We start from the raw sequence: 24,704 nt of genomic DNA on the forward strand, positions 1-24,704 counted from the left end.
GTTCACATTATTTTCAATATGTCATCTGATTCTTGCAATAATGTTATGCAGCCTCCTCCTTTTTTACAGGTTCCAGGTAAACCTACAGTTCCTTGGCACAAATGGTTTAGAGTATTTGACAATTATCTGGAAGCTATTAATGCTTCAAAAACCCTGCTTCCAGGAAAAAAGCTTTATTGTTTAATCATCTAGGTAGCGCTGGCCAAGATGTATTTGATAATTTGCCTATGGTTGCAGCGCCATCTGGTGATGATGAAACATGGAACATTTATAAGGAAGCTTTAGCCAGACTATGTAGGAATTATGTGGACGAGCCTTCTGTTATGGTGGAAAGGCATGTTTTCTTTAAAAGAAAACAAATGCAAGATGAGTCTATAAAAGATTATCTCGCAGTTTTGAGAGTTTTAGCTGCTAAGTGTCAATTTGCAGATTATTTAGATACAGCTCTTAGAGATCAATTGGTTTTCAATTGTTTTAATAAAAAGATGCAACAGCGAATATTGACCTGCAAGAATCCATCTTTGGATGAGGTTATGGACATTGCTCGCAGTATTGAGAGGTCCGTAGTCTCTTCAAAGATTTTAACTCAGGAGGTTGCTACTAAACTCATGTCTTCTGACTCATCCGCTGTTAGTGGTAATGATCCTACTGTCAGTGTTATTTCTACTAAACCTAGGAATACAAATGTACATTCTGATGGTAAAACTACACAATCTGATAGTAAAGGAGTGTGTTATAGGTGTGGTTCAAAGTACCATTATGGTAATAATCCAACTTGTCCAGCTCTGCGTAAAAGGTGCATCACATGTAAAAAAATTGGACACTTTAATACAGTGTGTAGAGCTTCTAAGTACAAGAAAAAAGTAAATGCTCTTGAAATTGATGAGGAGGAATTGTGCAAAGCTATGAGTAATGAGTGGAGTAGTGTGGCTCACTGGTTAGAGGCGGCAGACCCGAGAGCAGAGGACGGCCCGGGACCAGGGTTCGATTCCCGGCGCAGCAGGTTTCTGGACCAGGGTCAGCGGACTCGATAATTCTCTCGCCTCGGTGCCCACTCTGATCAGCGATCACACTCGGCAACTCTGGGCATTAGCTTGCCTCATCTTCACTAACGGCCCCACCAGACCGCCGGGGATGCCTGGTCTCACCCTGGAGATACCCATTAAGCGACCATCTCTCAGGGAAGCCAGGAAAGGTTTCGCAGCGTTCGAAGCGCCTTGGGACCCTCCGGGTAAGTAGTGCGCTATATAAATGCCTATACATTTACATTTACACTCTATCCACAATTGAGATTAACACTTTGAATAATGATACAACTAAGTGTAAGGGTCCTTTGTGTAGTATGCTAATCGGACCAATCAATATTAACGTAATGGCTGATTCTGGTTCTCCGATTACCATCTTGGATCTTCGAACTTTTGAGAAATTCTGGTCCAATGTGTTACTCAAACCTACTGACGTTAATCCTAAGGCCTTTGGTGAGTTTGATATCACCATGTGTGGTTATTTCTCAGACTCTGTCAATTTCAGGGGAAGACGGATATATACTAAGGTATATGTGGCTGTCAATGGCCGCGATATCTTAGGTTGGCAAGATCAAGCCAAGTTGGGTATTACGCTCAAACCTGGACATGCAGATCCTGTTGTATTAGGAGAATTTCCTGTTCTCTCCATTTCAGATGATGTCCCATTAACATCTGATAACCCTATTTTGTCACAGTTGCTGGTTAAGTATTCTCCAGTATTCCCTGATAAAGTGGGTTTAGTTAATTGTTTTCAGCACAATATTATTTTAAAAGATAATGCCATTCCAGTAATTCAGAAGTGTAGACCTATCCCGTTGTCTGCTCGAGATGATTTAAAAAAAATGCTTGCAGACTTATGTGCTCAAGACATCATAACACCTGTGGAATCATCAGAGTTGGTTTCGGCTAGTGTCGTGGCACGTAAGAGTTCTGGTGAGATTCGTCTCTGTGCTGATTTGAGGGCACTTAACCGTAATATTCTTGTAGATTGCCACCCATTGCCAAGAATCCAAGAATTTTTAGCAAATTTGGGTGGTAGCAGATATTTCACCACTACGTGACCACTGTGCCCTCGGCCTGGTCGGCCCCGCACCTCCCGCCTGCTCCTCCTTACCTGCCTGAGCCTCGCACCCAGCGACGCCCCATCCGCCACAGGGCCACCCAGCGACGCCCCAGCCGCCACAGGGCCGCCCAGCGACGCCCCAGCCGCCACAGGACCACCCAGCGACGCCCCAGCCGCCACAGGGCTGCCCAGCGACACCCCAGCCACCACAGGGCCGCCCAGCGACGCCCCAGCGGCCGCAGGGCCGCCGCCGAGCGCCCAGGCTTTCCCGCCGGTTCCCACGAGACCCCGCCCCCCCCCGGCCGCCGATTGGTTCCCGCGCTCCCCGCCTCCCCGCAGACCCTCCCTCCCGGCTCCCCTCTTATGACGCCCCCAGAGCGACCGCGCAGCGGGAGCACCGATTGAGCGCCGAAGGTGCGCCAAAGGTAAGCCCGTCTGCGCCTGGACCGCGCCCAGCGCCAGGACCCCTGGCCCTCGCAGACCCCTGCCCACTCACCGGTCGTACGACGCCGCCACCCTCAACGCACTCAACACCGGCCGAACCCCTGGATGCTACCGAGCCACCCCGAGACGCACCCACGGACCCTTCACCTGCCAGTCCTGCAAGTTCTCCTGCATCCGGACCTGCACTGCACCAGCGCCCACCAAGCCGAACACCGGCAGCAACCACCTGAAGTGCATCCTGCTCAACACCCGCTCCGTCCACAGACACGCCGTCCAGCTCTGGAACCTCCTCGACACCACAGCTCCTGACGTTGCCTTCCGCACGGAAACCTGGATGAATGCCTCCTCAGCGCCCGACAACCGACCCCTGCCCTCACCACGTCTTCAACAAGGCCGACGCTGTCATCGCACCCCACCTGCGGGACATCATCAACACCTCCTTCGACACCGCCACCTTCCCTGAGAGCTGGAAGCACGCCGAACTCAGCGCTCTACTAAACAAACCAGCGGCGGACCCCACCGAACTCAAGAACTACCGCCCCATCTCGCTCCTCCCGTTTCCAGCCAAAGTCATCGAGAAGACCGTCAACAAGCAACTGGCAGCCTTCCTCGAGACGACTGGATCCCTCGACCCATCGCAGTCAGGCTTCTGAGCCAACCACAGCACCGAGACCGCCCTCATCGCTGCCACTGACGACATCGGAACCCTGCTGGACAACGGAGAAGCAGCGGCCCTCATCCTCCTGGACCTCTCCGCGGCATTCGACACTGTCTGCCACCGCACCCTGGTGCAGCGCCTCAGCAATGTCGGAATCAAGGAGAAGGCACTGGAATGGATCATCTCCTTCCTCGCCGGAAGGACACAGAGAGTCCGCCTCCCCCCGTTCAGATCAGAAGCCACGGAAGTCATCTGCGGCGTCCCTCAGGGCTCTTGGCTCAGCCCCACCCTCTTCAATGTCTACATGAGCCCCCTTGCGGCCATCGCACGCCAACACAACCTGAACATCATCTCCTACGCCGATGACACCCAGCTGATCCTCTCCCTGACCAACGACCCCGCCACCGCCAGAGCCAACCTACACAAAGGGATGAAAGACGTGGCCGAGTGGATGACGACCAGCCGCCTGAAACTGAACACAGACAAGACGGAAGTCCTCATCCTGGGCTCCTCACCCTCCGCCTGGGACGACTCCTGGTGGCCCCCCGCCCTGGGCAACGCACCCAAACCGACAGACCACGCACGCAACCTGGGCTTCATCCTGGACTCCTCCCTCTCCATGACCAGACAAGTCAACGCCGTCTCCTCGTCCTGTTTCAACATCCTGCGCATGCTACGTAAGATCTTCCGGTGGATCCCCACCGAGACCAGGAAGACGGTCACCCAGGCCCTCGTCACCAGCCGTCTGGACTACGGCAAAGCCCTCTATGCCGGAACCACCGCCAAGCTCCAGAAGAGACTACAGCGTATCCAGAACGCCTCGGCGAGACTCATCCTCGACATCCCCAGATGAAGCCACATCTCCATACACCTGAGAGACCTGCACTGGCTCCCGGTCAACAAAAGAATCACCTTCCGGCTCCTCACCCACGCACACAAAGCCCTACACATCCAAGGCCCGACTTACCTCAACAGCTGCCTCAACTTCTACGCTCCCAAACGCCATCTCCGCTCGACCAGTCACGCCCTCGCCGCCGTCCCCCGCATCCGCAGAGCGACAACAGGAGGAAGGTCCTTTTCCCACCTGGCCGCCAAGACTTGGAACTCCCTCCCGACCGACCTACGCCTGACCCAAGACCACCTCTCCTTCAGGAAGAAGCCCAAGACCTGGCTGTTCGAGCAGTGCGGACCCCCCCCCCCCCAAGCGCCTTGAGACCCTCCGGGTGAGTAGTGCGCGGTATAAATGCCTATGATTGATTGATATTGACTTAAAATCTGCTTACCACCAGATTCCCCTTGCAAAAGAATCTCAACACCTAGCTACGTTTGTCACTCCGTTCGGAGTTTTTATGTACAAACGCTTGCCGTTTGGACTAGCTTCCGCGGCCAGCGTGTTTCAACGTCTTATGGATAAATTATTTGCTGATATTGAAGGTATACAGGCTTTTCAAGATGACATTCTAATTCATTCTTCTTATCTTGAATCACATTACAGTCTTCTTGAATGTGTGTTACAAAAACTTCAAGATGTTGGGATGACTGTTAACCAGAAGAAATGTAAATTTGTTACTCATTGTGTTGATTATTTGGGTCACAATATATCTGCTGAAGGTATAAAACCAAAGATGTCTTTGATTAATGCAATCAAGGATGCACCAAGGCCTCAGGATAAAGATGCTTTGCGTGCGTTCTTAGGACTCAGTGAGTATTATGCTTGTTTGTGCAGGGTTATGCCCTAATTGTACAACCTCTCCGGGATTTGCTCAAAAAACATGCTAAATATATTTGGTCAACAAGTACACAAGAAGCTTTTGTTAATGTTAAAAAGTTGATCTAGGATGCACCTGCTATTCAAGCCTTTTCTCATGGAGAGCTCACTATCGTCACAGTAGATGCTAGATCAAGAGGTTTAGGAGCTGTGTTGAGTCAAATGATTGGGGGTCAAGAATACACTATAGCCTTTGCTTCTAGAATTTTAAATAGTGCAGAGTCTAACTATAGCACTATAGAACGCGAGGCTTTAGCATGCTGCTGGGCTGTTGAGAAATTCCGCATGCATGTTTGGGGTTCTCGTTTTCAACTTTTCACTGACCATAAGCCTTTGATTTATATGTTAGGTGATAGCTTTTCTAATAGAGCTTCTTCTAGGCTGGTTCGTTTATTGGCTAGATTACAGGAGTACAATTTCGACATCAAATATATTCCTGGTGGGAAAAATGTCAGGGCGGACTGTTTGTCTCGTATCCCTTTAGAAGTAATGGATACTGAACCTGAGGTAAAGATTAATGATTTTGAGGTTGTTTTTACCATATCTGATTAGGCTGAGGGTGGTAAGCTTTCGAAAGTTGACTGGTCAGTTGCAGATGACAATGATATGTGTCTCCGTAGGGTTACAAAAATTCTTGGTGCACGGTTGGCCCTGTGATAGAAGTTTGTCGATGCAAAATATATGTTTTGCTCAAGTTGCTGCTGATTTGTCTTTAGTTGACAATGTTTTAGTGAGGGAAGACAAAGTGGTCCCTCCTGAAGGTATTCGTTCTAAGATCATTTCACTTGCTCATGAGGGGCATTTAGGGATTTCGAGCACTGTCAGGAAGATTAAAGATTTATACTGGTGGCCTGGCATTGATGGGCAGGTAAAGGACTTTGTTAACAAGTGTCCAGAATGTCTATGTTCTGATAAGCATTGGCGTTTGTCTACTTCACCTTTATGCCCGGTTGATTGGCCTGCTGGTCCTTGGCAAAAGTTGGGCTTAGATTTTTCAGGTTTTACCTTGCTTGGTTCTGATAATAAATATTTGGTTGTAATTATTGATTACTTTTCCAAGTGGCTTTATTTTTCTTTTGTCAAGAGGCCAGATTCTTCTTCTGTAGTTACGTTTTTGCAACGTTTATTCATGGTGGAAGGTTTTCCTATTGAGATCATAACAGACAATGGTTCTCATTTTGTTTCCAGTGATTTTGAGAATTTTTTAAGTGTTGCCTTGGTTAAACATGTGTTAGTACCATTGTATAGTCCTTCGTCAAATGGTTTGGTGGAAAGGGCTAACCGTCTTTTGAAGGAAGGTGTTCAAACCGCTGTTTCTAATAATTTGGATGTTTGCAAGTATCTTTGTGAAAAGGTTTGGAGTTACAACACCACTCCACATTCTACCACGAATGTCACTCCTTATTTTTTGCTCAGGGGTAGAAAACCTGTTTCTTCTCTTAACCCTGCTTAGTTGAAGGGGAAAGTTAGTGAGAAATGTCCTGGTTTGGATATTCAGAAAGTAAGGAAACAGGTTGAACTCAAACAGGAAATGTACAAGAGAAATTTTGATGTAAGAAAACACGTTAAAATTTCTTCCCATAAGAGTTACGAAAGGTGAATCAAAATTTTCAGCGCCTGTGAAAGTTTTAAAAGTTTCTAAGATGGCTGTTATGTTACAGGGTCGTGGATGGTGGAACACAAATGCTGTAGTGAAGATTTCGAAAGAACAAGCAAAAATAATTTGTGATAGGTCTGTTAAAAAGGCTGACTCTAGTTGGCTTGATTTTGAAAAGGTGTGGCAGAAAAATGATATTGGAAATTCTTCTTCTCATGCTTCATTGGATTTTGGGGGTGGTGGTTCTAATGCTGTCTTTCGTCAAAATGCTGAAAATGTTGAAAATGTTGTTGGTAATTCTTGCGATCATGCACCAACTAGATGCAGCTCTCGTGTTAGAAATCCTGTCCGTTCTGATGATTTTGTTTATTAATGAATGTATTTTTTTTTTTGTTTTGGTTTATTATAAGGAGGGGGGTGTGTAGAGAGTGTATTTCTTTATGGAAGGTTTGTATCTCTTAATTCTCTGTTCTGGAATGCTTAAAGTGCATCTTTCAGGCACTGACTTTGTAATTCAGTTACTGCCTTGATGTTCATGTCTCATGTTGTGGGTCCTATCTATGGAATAAATCCAGTTTTCTTCATCAACAATTTATGGACAATTACTTTGTTGACATCAGTCAGTCAGTCAAAACAAGCTTTATTCGATTACATTTAAAATCATAAAAGCAACAAGACAGCATAAATTTAAAAATGATTACAATGTAACAAAGTTCATGAAGTTAAAAGACATTCAAGAGTCAAAATCTGTGACAATGTCCAATGTACGTAGATATAAAAGTTCACACCAATATAATTCATGCACAGTGATAAAAAGGTTAAATATAGTTAAAAAAAACAATAGCAGCAAATACAAGATAGTGGGGTCACCCTTCCAGTTGCCTCGGAGATAGCATCCTGGTCCTCGTACGCATGGCTGCGACCAGGAAGCTAGCAACCCCGAGCTCAATCCCAAAACCACCGAACTCAAGAACTACCGCCCCATCTCGCTCCTCCCGTTTCCAGCCAAAGTCATCGAGAAGACCGTCAACAAGCAACTGGCAGCCTTCCTCGAGACGACTGGATCCCTCGACCCATCGCAGTCAGGCTTCTGAGCCAACCACAGCACCGAGACCGCCCTCATCGCTGCCACTGACGACATCGGAACCCTGCTGGACAACGGAGAAGCAGCGGCCCTCATCCTCCTGGACCTCTCCGCGGCATTCGACACGGTCTGCCACCGCACCCTGGTGCAGCGCCTCAGCAATGTCGGAATCAAGGAGAAGGCACTGGAATGGATCATCTCCTTCCTCGCCGGAAGGACACAGAGAGTCCGCCTCCCCCCGTTCAGATCAGAAGCCACGGAAGTCATCTGCGGCGTCCCTCAGGGCTCTTGGCTCAGCCCCACCCTCTTCAATGTCTACATGAGCCCCCTTGCGGCCATCGCACGCCAACACAACCTGAACATCATCTCCTACGCCGATGACACCCAGCTGATCCTCTCCCTGACCAACGACCCCGCCACCGCCAGAGCCAACCTACACAAAGGGATGAAAGACGTGGCCGAGTGGATGACGACCAGCCGCCTGAAACTGAACACAGACAAGACGGAAGTCCTCATCCTGGGCTCCTCACCCTCCGCCTGGGACGACTCCTGGTGGCCCCCCGCCCTGGGCAACGCACCCAAACCGACAGACCACGCACGCAACCTGGGCTTCATCCTGGACTCCTCCCTCTCCATGACCAGACAAGTCAACGCCGTCTCCTCGTCCTGTTTCAACATCCTGCGCATGCTACGTAAGATCTTCCGGTGGATCCCCACCGAGACCAGGAAGACGGTCACCCAGGCCCTCGTCACCAGCCGTCTGGACTACGGCAAAGCCCTCTATGCCGGAACCACCGCCAAGCTCCAGAAGAGACTACAGCGTATCCAGAACGCCTCGGCGAGACTCATCCTCGACATCCCCAGATGAAGCCACATCTCCATACACCTGAGAGACCTGCACTGGCTCCCGGTCAACAAAAGAATCACCTTCCGGCTCCTCACCCACGCACACAAAGCCCTACACATCCAAGGCCCGACTTACCTCAACAGCTGCCTCAACTTCTACGCTCCCAAACGCCATCTCCGCTCGACCAGTCACGCCCTCGCCGCCGTCCCCCGCATCCGCAGAGCGACAACAGGAGGAAGGTCCTTTTCCCACCTGGCCGCCAAGACTTGGAACTCCCTCCCGACCGACCTACGCCTGACCCAAGACCACCTCTCCTTCAGGAAGAAGCCCAAGACCTGGCTGTTCGAGCAGTGCGGACCCCCCCCCCCCCAAGCGCCTTGAGACCCTCCGGGTGAGTAGTGCGCGGTATAAATGCCTATGATTGATTGATATTGACTTAAAATCTGCTTACCACCAGATTCCCCTTGCAAAAGAATCTCAACACCTAGCTACGTTTGTCACTCCGTTCGGAGTTTTTATGTACAAACGCTTGCCGTTTGGACTAGCTTCCGCGGCCAGCGTGTTTCAACGTCTTATGGATAAATTATTTGCTGATATTGAAGGTATACAGGCTTTTCAAGATGACATTCTAATTCATTCTTCTTATCTTGAATCACATTACAGTCTTCTTGAATGTGTGTTACAAAAACTTCAAGATGTTGGGATGACTGTTAACCAGAAGAAATGTAAATTTGTTACTCATTGTGTTGATTATTTGGGTCACAATATATCTGCTGAAGGTATAAAACCAAAGATGTCTTTGATTAATGCAATCAAGGATGCACCAAGGCCTCAGGATAAAGATGCTTTGCGTGCGTTCTTAGGACTCAGTGAGTATTATGCTTGTTTTGTGCAGGGTTATGCCCTAATTGTACAACCTCTCCGGGATTTGCTCAAAAAACATGCTAAATATATTTGGTCAACAAGTACACAAGAAGCTTTTGTTAATGTTAAAAAGTTGATCTTGGATGCACCTGCTATTCAAGCCTTTTCTCATGGAGAGCTCACTATCGTCACAGTAGATGCTAGATCAAGAGGTTTAGGAGCTGTGTTGAGTCAAATGATTGGGGGTCAAGAATACACTATAGCCTTTGCTTCTAGAATTTTAAATAGTGCAGAGTCTAACTATAGCACTATAGAACGCGAGGCTTTAGCATGCTGCTGGGCTGTTGAGAAATTCCGCATGCATGTTTGGGGTTCTCGTTTTCAACTTTTCACTGACCATAAGCCTTTGATTTATATGTTAGGTGATAGCTTTTCTAATAGAGCTTCTTCTAGGCTGGTTCGTTTATTGGCTAGATTACAGGAGTACAATTTCGACATCAAATATATTCCTGGTGGGAAAAATGTCAGGGCGGACTGTTTGTCTCGTATCCCTTTAGAAGTAATGGATACTGAACCTGAGGTAAAGATTAATGATTTTGAGGTTGTTTTTACCATATCTGATTAGGCTGAGGGTGGTAAGCTTTCGAAAGTTGACTGGTCAGTTGCAGATGACAATGATATGTGTCTCCGTAGGGTTACAAAAATTCTTGGTGCACGGTTGGCCCTGTGATAGAAGTTTGTCGATGCAAAATATATGTTTTGCTCAAGTTGCTGCTGATTTGTCTTTAGTTGACAATGTTTTAGTGAGGGAAGACAAAGTGGTCCCTCCTGAAGGTATTCGTTCTAAGATCATTTCACTTGCTCATGAGGGGCATTTAGGGATTTCGAGCACTGTCAGGAAGATTAAAGATTTATACTGGTGGCCTGGCATTGATGGGCAGGTAAAGGACTTTGTTAACAAGTGTCCAGAATATCTATGTTCTGATAAGCATTGGCGTTTGTCTACTTCACCTTTATGCCCGGTTGATTGGCCTGCTGGTCCTTGGCAAAAGTTGGGCTTAGATTTTTCAGGTCCTTTTACCTTGCTTGGTTCTGATAATAAATATTTGGTTGTAATTATTGATTACTTTTCCAAGTGGCTTTATTTTTCTTTTGTCAAGAGGCCAGATTCTTCTTCTGTAGTTACGTTTTTGCAACGTTTATTCATGGTGGAAGGTTTTCCTATTGAGATCATAACAGACAATGGTTCTCATTTTGTTTCCAGTGATTTTGAGAATTTTTTAAGTGTTGCCTTGGTTAAACATGTGTTAGTACCATTGTATAGTCCTTCGTCAAATGGTTTGGTGGAAAGGGCTAACCGTCTTTTGAAGGAAGGTGTTCAAACCGCTGTTTCTAATAATTTGGATGTTTGCAAGTATCTTTGTGAAAAGGTTTGGAGTTACAACACCACTCCACATTCTACCACGAATGTCACTCCTTATTTTTTGCTCAGGGGTAGAAAACCTGTTTCTTCTCTTAACCCTGCTTAGTTGAAGGGGAAAGTTAGTGAGAAATGTCCTGGTTTGGATATTCAGAAAGTAAGGAAACAGGTTGAACTCAAACAGGAAATGTACAAGAGAAATTTTGATGTAAGAAAACACGTTAAAATTTCTTCCCATAAGAGTTACGAAAGGTGAATCAAAATTTTCAGCGCCTGTGAAAGTTTTAAAAGTTTCTAAGATGGCTGTTATGTTACAGGGTCGTGGATGGTGGAACACAAATGCTGTAGTGAAGATTTCGAAAGATCAAGCAAAAATAATTTGTGATAGGTCTGTTAAAAAGGCTGACTCTAGTTGGCTTGATTTTGAAAAGGTGTGGCAGAAAAATGATATTGGAAATTCTTCTCATGCTTCATTGGATTTTGGGGGTGGTGGTTCTAATGCTGTCTTTCGTCAAAATGCTGAAAATGTTGAAAATGTTGTTGGTAATTCTTGCGATCATGCACCAACTAGATGCAGCTCTCGTGTTAGAAATCCTGTCCGTTCTGATGATTTTGTTTATTAATGAATGTATTTTTTTTTTTGTTTTGGTTTATTATAAGGAGGGGGGTGTGTAGAGAGTGTATTTCTTTATGGAAGGTTTGTATCTCTTAATTCTCTGTTCTGGAATGCTTAAAGTGCTTCTTTCAGGCACTGACTTTGTAATTCAGTTACTGCCTTGATGTTCATGTCTCATGTTGTGGGTCCTATCTATGGAATAAATCCAGTTTTCTTCATCAACAATTTATGGACAATTACTTTGTTGACATCAGTCAGTCAGTCAAAACAAGCTTTATTCGATTACATTTAAAATCATAAAAGCAACAAGACAGCATAAATTTAAAAATGATTACAATGTAACAAAGTTCATGAAGTTAAAAGACATTCAAGAGTCAAAATCTGTGACAATGTCCAATGTACGTAGATATAAAAGTTCACACCAATATAATTCATGCACAGTGATAAAAAGGTTAAATATAGTTAAAAAAAACAATAGCAGCAAATACAAGATAGTGGGGTCACCCTTCCAGTTGCCTCGGAGATAGCATCCTGGTCCTTGTACGCATGGCTGCGACCAGGAAGCTAGCAACCCCGAGGGTTGTCCTGGTACTACCTAATAACTGCAGGTAAAGTAGAGCAGTGCGTACCTGGACAAAACCTGCGTCTCTTAAAATGGGTGCCAAAAACCTCATTCTACTCTCTTTGTAGTGGCTACAGAACATGACAAAATGCATGAGGGTCTGCTCAGAAAAATTATCGCAGCTACACGGGGTAGACTCATCAGGAACACCCCACACAGGGATATCACCCAGGGAATATTGGATTATATTGAACCTAAATCTAATGAGTAAATGACGATGGAATGGTCTGCTCAAGATTTTTAAATAAGGTTCAATTTGGGGCGTAGTCAGAAGGAGGAAGTTGGCTCTAGCTCTAGGTTTAGTTAGTTCTTTCTCCTCCCGTGTTTGGGTTGCCCTCCTCATAAAGTTTTCTTTAAACCATTTCAGGTCTTCCCTAAGTATGGTGTTTGGCTGACTAAAAAGGTCAGGCCTGCCAAGTCTGCCCATCTCCCCCTTTAGGTATTCCAGCCACGGAATCTTTGAGGCATTATCCAAGGACATGCAGTCCCTAAGAATAGTATGGTTTAGTGTGATGTCCTTGTTCAGCCAGGTTTTGGTCCAACATACTAGGGGCGCTAGTTGGAGCAAGTCAGTGATATATCCCAACACTCAGTGTGCATTGATAGGACTGGTGTAGATTGTGGAACACCCAATAAAGACCTAAGAAAGTGATTTTCTACTGTCTGTAGTTTACCACAGTGAGAGTAACCCCACAGTGGGCCTCCATAGGAGGCTTTAGATAAGCATTTGGTTTTGTAAACCTTCAATAATGCCTCCATCGGTTGAGACCCAAGACGCTTAGCGAAACTCAAAAGTGCGGAGGTGGATCTAGTGACAGCTAGAGATTTTGCATCCACCTGTGGGGTCCACGAGCCCTTCTCTTCAAATATCACACCCAAGTAGGTAAACACTTGTACCCTCGAAATTCCCTCTTCGCAGCAGCTAAAAGATTTCAACTTTTTTGGCCTAGGTCGCTTCCCTGCCAGCATGATATGTGATTTTTTGTTATTGACCAAGAGGTCTAACGAGGTCATGAAGTGGCCAAATGCGTCGAGAAGCCTCTGTAACCCCACCCCTGTACGGGCTAAGAGCACCGCATCGTCTGAGTAGAGGAGTACGGGTACTGCGGACCCCCCCCCCCCCCCCCCCCCCACGTAGGGGATATCAGGTGTGAACCCCTCCAAGGCTTTATCTAGGGAGTTAATATAAAGGGTGAACAGAAGTGGGGCTAAAATACAGCCCTGCCTCACACCTCTTCTAGAACTAAAAGGTCTGGTGGTACTGCCTTCACGGTTAGTTCTAATGGTGGCTGATAGGTCTGCATGAAGTGCGGCCAAGAAGTCTACCAGAGGGGGATCAATCCCAATGCCAGCCAATATGGCCCATAACTTGGCCCTATTGACCAAGTCGAAGGCCGAGGAGAGGTCCATAAAGGCCAGATATAAATGGCCCTACTTTGCCATAGTGTATTTACTGACCAGCATGTGAAGGTTCAAACACTGCTCTATTGTACCTCGTTTCTCTCTGAAACCATATTGTAGGTCAGAGAGCACCCCCTTCTCCTTAATGATATCGCCTAGTCTGTGTAAAATGACTCTGCCAAGAATCTTTACGGCAGAATCGATTAGCGAGATCGGCCTATAACAGGCCGGATCGGATCTGGAGCCCTTCTTAAATATAGGGATAATGGTTGAGGTGGACCAGGTTTTTGGAAATCCCTCCTTAACAGTTGAATTAAAAACGTTAGTAAGATTTTTGGCCCATAATGGTGACTGGGAGCTGTATAGGTCTGCAGGGACACCGTCTGGTCCCAGGGCCTTATGCTTGGTCATTTCATCGATTGCCCTGATAACCTCAAATTCAGAAAAGGACAGAGGAGATGCTTCAGCCAAAGGCTGTTGGGGACGGAGTGTAGCTGGCCCATCTTCGCTATTATATATTTTACTAAAATGATTCACCCAGGCATCCTCGGGAATCACACAATCCAGAACGGTGTTATTTGAGATGGCAAAGTAAGGGTGATTTAAAATCATCCAGAATTGGGAACTGTCTCTCAGTACACTAACCGTTGTTAAGCTGTCCCAGGCCTCACTTTTTATTGGTTTTTTACGTGTCTCGGTAGCCTGCCTATATTCTTTTCTAAGCCGGCCCACCAACTCCCTGTCTCTTGGCTGCTGTTTAAGAGCCTGAAGGAGAGCATTATGTTTTTAGAGCACTCCCTGTCAAACCATCTAGGGCTAGATGAATCCGCTCGTTTCTTTATGGTCGTCAGGTTATGGCTGATTTGTGTACATATAGAGGTGAAAGAACTAATGATGGCGGTGCCTTCAGATGTACTGTCCGTGCAAATTGAAATGTCAGCTTGTCTGTTATGGAGAAGGCTGTCCATAAAACTATCCGGGACGACCTTTGCCCAATTTAATCTGCGGCCCTGCTCCCTAGGGACGAGGGTATCACCACAGTCCCCCAGACGCTCAACCTGGGTGACAATGTTGCTACCCATGTCCAGGGTCAAGACTACAGGATTATGGTCACTGAAAGGGGAAGTACACACTTCATAGTATACCACCATATCGATTAGCCCGGGAGTAATGAAAATGTAATCGATAATCGTACTGGCATCCCTGCCTACAAAAGTCGGTGCCCTCTCATCTCCCCATGACCCTTCAGCCGCATATAAATTTAGGTTTGCGAGTAGATCTTCCAGGTCCGCCCCCTGTGCAGTGTGCTCAAAGTGAGTACTGACAGCTCCCGGGGGGCCCAGTACCTCTTTGGCCAAAAAACCCCAGCCACATGGGTGGACGTTAAAATCTCCCATTAACAGGATATCGAATGAAGCATGTTGCTTTGACTTATATGATGATAAAAACAGAAATAGGGACTTCAAGTGTGAACAGTTTCTATCCCTTGTAGGGGCATTGTAGTGATTAACTATCAGAGTTGGCGGAGAATTTGGCCTGGCCCACTCGATGCATAAGATGTTATCAGAGGTACAATCTATCTTACTAGTGACACCCGCCAATTTTAAAGAGAAAAGTATGTGCAGCCCTCCTTTGTGCCTGCCACCCTCCCCGGAGGTTGCCTTGACTGAAAAACTCCGGAACCCGTCCAAGAAAAAGTTATCACTGGCATCCCATGTTTCCTGAAAACCCAAAATCTCATATTGGGACACAAAGTTTAACCATCTAGCGTCTGTGGCTTTCTTCCCTAGCCCTGCGATGTTCCAGCTTACCACTGGTATGTGGCGATACCTATGTGCAGGGGTGACCTCCGTAATAGAGGGCACAATGGATGGTTGTCAATCGTTGGAATCTAGGGGAGAGTCAGTAGAAAGGGGGGAGAACCTATTACTAAGTAAGATCCCTGTCCCCTGGCTGCCAATGTAATGTTCTTGGGTGGGTGGAGCTACTACGGGATTTGGTCTCACCCGCAGTAGAGCCTGGTGGGTTTGATAGGTTATGTGTGGCGGAGCCCCTATCCTTTCTGCTTTTCCTATCAGGTGTGGAATAGGCGGGTGGGATGATCTTGGCTGAGGGTGTGTGGGAGGGGGATAGAAATACCCTAGTGGGAGTGGTCTAATACCAACACCAACTGGATCAGAACCATCCCAGAGAAGAGTATGTGCTATATTACATCTGTTAAAGTTAACAATTACACAGTCTCCGGGGATGCATTTGACCTTCCTTCCCACCCAATCCACCCTTCGAGCAGCTATAATATGTTTGCCCACATCCACACTCCGGCTACTGAACTGTGAACACCAATTTCTAGTTCCATTTAGCAGCTTGGACTCAGATTCACTCTCGTGTGGTTTAAGGCACGGGATCCCGGTCAAGATAACGACTAAAACGGGCAGCATCCGGTGGAAGATCCACTGCCCGGGTCAGTCTTTTAGAAGGATCATTGGGTTGGTGCCCCTAGGCTATTGGGGTCACTTCCACACTTGGTGCCCCAACCCCCGCACCGTCAGCCTTTTGTGCCCCCCGCAAAGATGCAATCCTATGATCATGTGCTATGACCATGGGGGCACAGTTAGTGCTATGCGATTGCATATGCGAGCTAACTGGCTCATTAGTTGTCGTGGAAACCCTCCCTTGTTGCTCAGGTGTTAAGTTACTTTTAAAGTGCGTCTCGCTGTGTGCATTGCGCTCGTGTAAATATTTATCAATCTTGTCGCATTTACTCATAATGTTATTCACACATGATTTCAGGGTGTCCACAATGTCTTTCGCTATGTTTACCAAAAATGGTTCCAACCGCGATTCAAATAAGCCCTCGATCCTTTCGGCCAGGTTGGCGTGAACATCCTCGGGAATCAGTTTGTCCGCACTGCCTGAGTAACCCTTACGGATTGTCTTGCCTCGTTTATTTTTAGTTTTAGGTGGTATGTTATTAGCCAGTTCAGGATATACAATTTCACTACTTGGTTGAGGAGGTGAGGTGCTAATCCTGGGTGCGGGAGGAATGGTAGGAGCCCTAACAACAACATTGGGTTCCAGTGGAATATGAGATGCGGACTCGGGGACAGCTAGGTCGATTCGGTCCCTGGGCTCTAGAGCGGGCTGGCCGAGTCCCAGTTCTTTTTCCGCATTTGCAATTTCGTCATTAAGAGTCCCCACAGCAGATGTCAGGTAAGATATAATAGTCTCTGATTTCCTAGGAACCTTGGCCTTCTTACCTTCTCCGCCGTTCACAATCAGCTTGCGTTTCCCCATTGGGAGGAGCAGGGTCTGTGGCCCTGCCCTGCCTCCTCCTGCCAACGACTGCCCCGCCCTTGTCCCGGGCTTCTCCCAGTCGCTCCCGCGCGCGACTCGCGGGGCGAGAGGGAGGTCATCGTTTTTCTAGCGCCTCCGAGCGATCCAGGCACGTCACGGGCGCGCCACCCCTGAGGCTGCTGGGGGCTGTAGTTCGGGGAGTCTCCCGGCGCTCCCCGTCTGCCAAGCAAAGTACCGCCATTCACCTCACGGCACCGCCCGTTGGCATCCCAGGCAAGTTTTCCGCTCCTGATGTTCCCCCCTGGGCTCACGGGAGGTCAGCGTTTTTATAGCGCCTCCGGGCGCTCCAGGCGCGTCAGAGGCGCGCCGCCCCTGAGGCTGCTGGGGGCTGTAGTTCGGGGAGTCTCCCGGCGCTCCCCGTCTGCCAAGCAAAGTACCGCCGTTCACCTCACGGCACTGCCCGTTGGCGTCCCAGGCAAGTTTTCCGCTCCTGATGTTCCCCCCTGGGCTCACGGGAGGTCAGCGTTTTTCTAGCGCCTCCGGGCGCTCCAGGCGCGTCACGGGCGCGCCGCACCTGAGGCTGCTGGGGGCTGTAGTTCGGGGAGTCTCCCGGCGCTCTCCGTCTGCCAAGCACAGTACCGCAGTTCACCTCACGGCACCGCCCGTTGGCGTCCCAGGCAAATTTTCCGCTCCTGATTGGATCTTACTTCCTACAAGGTGTTAACAGTATTTCGGCTACGGTGAACTGAGAAGAAAAGCAGCCAATGAACAACCATTGGTAGATGCAGGAAATGAAGCTACAGCCAATAGAAATGGCAGAAAAGTAAGTGACAAGCAAAGGAACCAATGAAAAGACAGGTAAGAGAGGGGGCAGGATGTAAGCCACTTTTAAGTTTATATTAAAGACAATAGATATCACAAGAAACCTAATGACTGTTGAATGCTGCCAAAGCCGTTATTATAGCTGTAGGGGCTTGGAATAGGTTGAATTGTCACACTTGTTGGAGTGTTATGATTAGTAATTGTGTTGGTACTGCCATTGGCAAGGCTGGCAGGGACAATGTCTGGTGCAAGCTACAGTGGCCTCCTGATGAGGGCCCTGGCAATAGTTTTGATTAATGATTTAAGCACTAGGACCGGCAAAGTTTGCTTGGATAGGGATAATTTTAGCTTCCCTTCTTTCTAAGGAAATCAATTTCATGCACAGCAATCAACTGCATTCTAACCCATCAATCAAGGTGTTTTTTTAACAAATTGTGTTGCCAATTGAGTTAATCTTGTAATTCTGACTATGCTGATGTGCCACAGGAGTAGCATTTGTCTGAATGAGTCTACTTCTGTTTCTTCAGATTTCTGCAGCTCACAACAGCAGATATTGGAGTAGGGAGATTCCTATGTTAATATTATACTGCTTAAGTCATAATGCCCTTCTGATATGATTTATTATGATCATTAAACCTCTTTGTTGATGTCCTTATGAATGTGTACAGGATGAAATCCACGAAAACAGAGGGCTCACAACACACTCCGGTTTGGGTTTAGACTTGTCGTAGGGGTGTCCTAACAATGGTTATATAACAGCTAAATTAGTCATCACTTGAGGACAGAATCAAATTCTAAATTGCCTGTATAACATCCATAAACATTAACTATGTCCAGCAAGATTACCTAAATTCTACCTTAAAATGTCAGGATTAAAAAACAACTGAGAAGCAAAGATGTCCTGAGCCTTAAATCTAACAATCCTAAAAGTACATCCTGTCAGCTGCCAGTCTTTGTCTGGAGCAGATCCATTTCTCTAGGACTCACCTTCAGCTGAAATGAGATGCCAAGATGACCTACTGACATCTCACTAGCAACTTAAACCTGGTCTTTTTGTACAAAAGTTGAATTAGGAGCTAACCAGGACCCACTCCCTTTTGCATTTTCTATTCTTTTTCCTAGAACTCTCACTTTTTCTCACCTCAAATCTTTCCAATGTTCTGTCTACCTCATCTTGACTTAGCTTTCCCTTTTCCTTCACCTTCTTCTGTCCTAGCTATCCTTCCATCCTTATCCCCTTCAGGCTCCTCACTTCACTATTCTGTCTCTTCCCTACTCTTACCACTATACACCTTCTTTGTCCTTCACTCCGCCCTATCACCTCATTCTTGCTCTTCCAGGTCACCTTTCCCTGACACTACCTTCTTTTCCCTTTAGCTGGCTCCACTAAAGTTCATCCCAAGATTCTCCCTCAAAACAACCATCTCCACTTTTACTCCTACCTCCTTCTCCCACAGGTCTGTAAACGATGCTTCAATTATGCCTCTTGGCCGCCTCCTCCTCTTTTTACCCTCTCTCTAGACTAAATCTGTCCAACCGTCTTGCACTTTCCCTTGATCCCCTTCCTGCTGCACGAGTACTATGCTCTGAATGGTCACAAATGACTACTAACCAGATATCCATTGTCTGCCACTCTAAGGTGAGAGGAGTCACCAATCTCTAGTGCAGTCCATAGATACAGTATGACTGTACAGGATCATACCTCGGCGAACTTTTAATTACACCAGTGTAATCAAAGTAATTTCAATAATTACAAATTCCTTGTGATGCATAATTACCGGATTAAGCCAGCTTGAGTAATTAAGAGCAATTTGGAGAAAATATCCTACTGCAGGAGCTCATGAACAAGGAATTTAGAGAGCGCGAGCAGCTGCTGGCTACGGCTGTAGTATTTTGTACTATTTTCATAGCGCATAATGCATCCTTAGGCCCATTTTGAACATGAGGTTGTATTTTGCATTACGGAAATAGTGCTAAATGCTGGACTAAGCTTCTCACAGAATTGCGCATCATTATGAATAATTTTGCTGTAAGTGTGAGTAATGACGCTACAGAGAATTACTCCAGTTATGCTCAGCCCTTTACAATTCTGTCTCATCAGTTCTGTTCTTATAGTTAGCACATTGGTGTTAATGTAACCTGAAACAATTGGTTTCCACTAGAATGTTTTAAAGAAAATGCACCATGAAATTAGTGTAAACAAAGGAGCTCTGTCTCTATTATAAAGCAAGCCGACCTCACTTGGTAGAGTTTGCTATGGAAGGAAGCAAAATTATAGAAAAATAAAAGTTCTGTATCCCACTCCTACACAGTTTTAGCTATAGGAGTTCCTATGGATGACGGAATGTAGGTTTAACTACAGTATATGTTTACAAGTGCACATTTTGGACAGACTTGAGTGGTAGTACAGGACGCAACATGTCACACTGACTGAGACACACTCTAAATGTCAACCCAATGATGAAACATGCCATTTCCATTGGGTGAGGCTTCGAAATACTCTAAAATGACATTTCATGTCCACACCCATGCAAATTACTACTAACCACTGACAGGACACTTTGGTGAGCACTAGTTATAGTGTGGCCAGAGGGCACAGCTCACCTTTATATGTGTTAGGCTGCTCCAATAGGCACAGTCCATCCAAACTGCTAAGTCAAGCTGAGAAAAAAACAAGCACTGGCAAAGCTAATAGACGTGCTTTAATGTGCTCAATTAAACGCAGGCATGTAGAAATATGCAGTCTATGTTTGCCTCGCCCTTCTGCAGACGGGCTCTTTCTTTAGCTTTTATAACCTTACCCTGTCTTTTTGCCCTCATTTTATGGAGCCATGCAGAAGGTTACACACCGACACACCCCAAAGAGCCTATGCACTGATGTGCATGCACGTGTTATCAAGCACAACCACATGAAGATCAGACCTACTGGCATTGACAATGCATGTTTCCATTGAAAAGCTGGTGCTTGTAGTCCTGAATTACTGCAGCATCCAGGTGGCCCCTCCCACCATGGGGCACTTTCTGCAGTCCTGGCTTTTTAATAAGCAATGCTTTGTATTCTGTTTTTTTTTCTTTAAATATTTTATTTTATTTTTTAATTTCGTCAATAAGCAATTACTTTGCAGGGCTCTGCACCCCAGAGACATCTGCTAAATCAGACCTATGGGAAAAAATATGCTATTGACATTGTAAGACATAGGATCAAGATGCATAATAAAGACATGTTTAACAATAAAAAGGAATTCCCCCCAACTCCCACCTTCCCTCGGTCAACCCCCCAAGGTCGCGCTACTACCGTTTGATCGTATCCACAGCTTATATAACCCGCCAAGAATCCCACCCTAGACGCATGCACCACCCTCGACTTCCCCCCCCCCCCACTCCGCACCTGGGTAGTATCTGCACCTACTCCAGTGGATAAGTCCGCCCACCTTTTCCAAATCTTATAATGCTTGCGCGGACATCCTCTGGCCACAAAGATAGGCTGCTCCAACCCCATGCAAAAATCTAACCCATTCATCCAGGGCGTCACCGAGGGGGCCCGCGTCGCCTTCCATTCCCTGGCGATTTCCTGTTTCGCCAGCGTTAACCCAAGCAACATGAGGTGGCGTTTGTAGATATTGCCCCCTATCCCCTCCATGACGTGCAACAGGGCCAGCTGGTATTCTGGTATTTTTTTAAGCAGTACTTAGTTCTGGTAAAAAGAAAATGACAATCCTCTTGTATTTTGTTTGCTTTTGATACGCACAATTGTCACTATTGTCTCATGTAACGTAACGTTTGCTTTTGTAACATGCTCTCTTGTAATTTTTTCCTCATATTTCATTACTGTTCTTATTGTGAAGCGCTCTGACACTTTCGGGTAAAGTCCGCGCTATAAAAAAAACGCATCAAACAAATAAATAAATATATAAAATGGGCTATTGCCTTAAAATCCCGGACAGCCTGAAAATGTCATGCGTGACACTAGACCACAGGGCAACTAGGATTTGAAGAAAAAAAGTAGAAAATAAAAAACAGGAAAATTAAAGGGAAAAAAACCTCCGCGCTTTCCTCCACCTGACATTGCTTAAATGTTTTTGCACAAAGCAGCGTGATACCTGTCCCGGAGCTCTCCGTGCTTCAAGCCCAGTTTGGTGCACTCGGCTTCCTCCAGGGCGACACCTCTGCAGGACTTGACGGGGTAAATAAAGAGCTGTGAGACCACCCCGACCTGCCGCCGCGCCCTTCGGCTCCTGCGCCGCTTCTTCCAGAGCCAGGCTGCGGCCAGGCCCACCCCGAGCGCCGCCGCGCAGAGGACGGCGGCTCGGTGCCGAGAGAGCAGCTGCCCGCCCGCAGCCAGGAGTCCGGGTCCGGGTCCGGCCGCCATTGCCCCCGCCTGACTCAAGCAGCGCACCGCAGCAGCCGCTCGAGCAACACCGAAGTACGGAGAGTTGTGCAGCAACCAGTTATTTATTGCGCGGAGCACGAGGGGGAAGTTCACTTGGTAGTTAAAATAATTATGAAAACGCTGTAAATTATTCTAATAACATACAGTTTTTAGTTCACAAGGTCTGGCACAGCAAGTCCCAAATCATGCCTTTGCCTTTCCATTAACTGTTTCGATGCTCAATGTTCGAACCAAGACAAGTAGCACAGCTCAAGTGCACTCGGTCCATGCATGAGCAGACAGACCGCTCTGTGCAGGTTTCTTCATTGCATTCTGGTACTTGTCCTAGATTTATAATGAGATAAACATGGCTACAAGTCCCAGGATGAGCTAGTAGTACACATAGGCCTCCCAATCATGAGAATGCTGCCAGCGTGAATTAAGGAAGAAAATGAAAGAATGCGCCCAGGTGTGCTTTACTTCTTTTTAAGGAGCTTCATATTTCAGTCTCTGTGTTCGGTGTCACCATTAATGAGAATCATTTTGCATCAACTATAAGTACAGAACATGTGTGTGGATCTGCTTGCAGATTGGGATGGAAGGAAACTTCCAAGAGAGCTCTCTCAGCCCAAACCCCACATGTAGAAGCTGAGCAAGAAAGTTGGACCTGTTGGAACGAACGCTGATGATCATCATAACTTCTTGGTTCTCCAGTTTGGCATAATTTGTAATTTACAGCTTGAGCAACCCAATGGAAGAGTAGTTTTATGGCTGGAGTAATTCTGGAATTATTATTCTATCAGGAAAATTACTCATGATTCAGAAAGGTAACAGGATGGCCAAAATCAGTGGTAATACCTAAATATAATTGTCACCAACTTCAAGTTTGGTATTATTTTTGTTAAGGTGGCATGCAGTAAGTAGCAAAGGGCATTCACCCTGTAATTTCATATGAACTTGGACATGGTAGCTTTTCACCCCCTGAGCTAAGAGCCGAGGCCACTCTTCTGTATTCAGGACAGCTTGAGGAAGATCTACATAGCTACAGGGCCCAAATCTTCATGGCTACTGTTTTCAGTCCTGGATTTTAACCTACAAATAATTCTTATCAGGTGAGTATATTTAAGTAGTTCAAGCAAACCAAGGGCACTACAACGTCGATCCATTAGTGCTGGATTCCACAGAATGTTTGATGGTGCACCTAGTAGATTTCTGATACCCCCAAGAATCGGTATAGCCTCTGACCCAGCAGAGCAGGGAAACAGACAGGTATCTCACCAGTCCTCCTATGGGCTAGATATTGAATAGGGAAGCGATAGACCAGCCATAGACATGTACAGAGATACCTCAGGGGTCCCTTGAATGTTTATGTCTCTGGAGAGGGTATGGGGTGAAATGAACATGCAAGTAGGAGTTCAGACGAGAAGAGTTGTTAGGAAGATTTTTGAAATATATTGCGATTATTGAGGTATTGTAGGAAGGTAGGATCCTTCTTATGGTTGCCCCCACTTTTTGCTTCAGGTGTTACTGTTTTTGACTAGTCTGACTGTGATCCTGCTAATCAGTATCCCAGTCTATCTGCTTTCTCCCTGTTGTGGTTAGTACTTAGGTACATCCCAAACTGGACACTGGGTGACTCTTATCAGTCCCTAGTATGTGGTACTAAGGTACCCAGGGCATAGGTACCCCAGAGGTCTCTCGTGTGCTGAATCATGCATTATGCCACCCATGAGAGACCATGCAAAATGTAACAAAAGGCCTGCCATTGCAGCCTGTGTAAGTTGGTACTTGCACCACTTACTTAAGATATAGGTTTCCTATATTTAAGGGTCACTGCACTTAAAACCTATAAGTCCCCCCTATAGCACACCTTTGCAATCCTGAAAGTAGGGTGCTTGTTTCTAAGTGAGAGGGTGCCACTGCATGAGCAGGACACCCCATGCAGCCTTTGGAGTACATTCTCTTGGGTTGTCAGTGAAGCAGCCATATACTATACAGATGGGCACCGCATAATTACGTGATAACCATTTCAAAAACAGCTGCAATGAATCCTATCATGTTTGATATCAAACATATTGGAATCATACCCACTACAACATAAACGGTGTGGGAGGTATGATTCCAAGCATTGGAAGAGCCCTCCGTTAGGCTCTCGGTGTTCCCAGTCGCAACCTTCTCAACCTGGACAGCACAAAATGGTTTTTGCCAGCCAGAGACACATTTCTGCCCTCCTGCTGCTGAGCCAAGCTCGAGCAAAGGAAGGTGGAACAGTAGGCATCAGATTACAGGGAGGTGTGACCACCTCCCAGACAGGAGTTAGTGTATTGAGACCAGGTGGGTGCGCCTGTCAGTGCCAGAAAGTCTGCATGAGGGGCACACTTGGTGTCCCAGTGCATAGTCCAGTTCAAACCAGTTCTGGGAGCCGTTGGCTCCCCGTCTTCGCGCAAAACTGGGCAAAGGACATGGGAGTAACCTCCCCCCGGTCAATACCCTCCCTTGGGAGGGTCCCCTGAATCTTTACAACTCTTTCCCTGGTCAGAGCCGGTCGCTCCACCCGCCGCGTGGCCCATCCTTGGTGTGCCCGGTCTCCGCTTCGCCACCGCTGCCCGTTGTGCCTCTGTCTGTCTCGCCAACTGTTGTGCCCCTCCACCCCGCTCCCTGCCGCTGCTCCCCCACAGCCCCACCCCGCTCCCTCCAGCATCACCGTTCCGCTCCCCTCCCCACTCGCCACCCCGCTCCCGCCTCCCAGCTGCTCCTCCCTCCCACTGGAAACATAAGCTTGTGTCCGCCAGGCGGGGAGCTGTGACCTG

The 24,704-nt window shown here is 46.8% G+C and overlaps 1 pseudogene across 1 annotated transcript in view; it reads right to left on the reverse strand.

The window, feature by feature from the left end:
* Window positions 1-21,920, reverse strand: part of LOC147663586 (mitochondrial amidoxime-reducing component 1-like) — a 322,187-nt pseudogene extending 300,267 nt beyond the window's left edge. The window contains exon 1 of the transcript XR_015305283.1: window positions 21,626-21,920. The product of XR_015305283.1 is annotated as a mitochondrial amidoxime-reducing component 1-like (transcript). The remainder of the gene's footprint in view (window positions 1-21,625) is intronic.
* Window positions 21,921-24,704: the final 2,784 nt, after the last annotated feature.

The sequence above is a fragment of the Lissotriton vulgaris genome, unplaced genomic scaffold, assembly GCF_964263255.1.
Source record: "Lissotriton vulgaris unplaced genomic scaffold, aLisVul1.2 SCAFFOLD_1174, whole genome shotgun sequence".
Lineage (NCBI taxonomy): Eukaryota > Metazoa > Chordata > Amphibia > Caudata > Salamandridae > Lissotriton > Lissotriton vulgaris.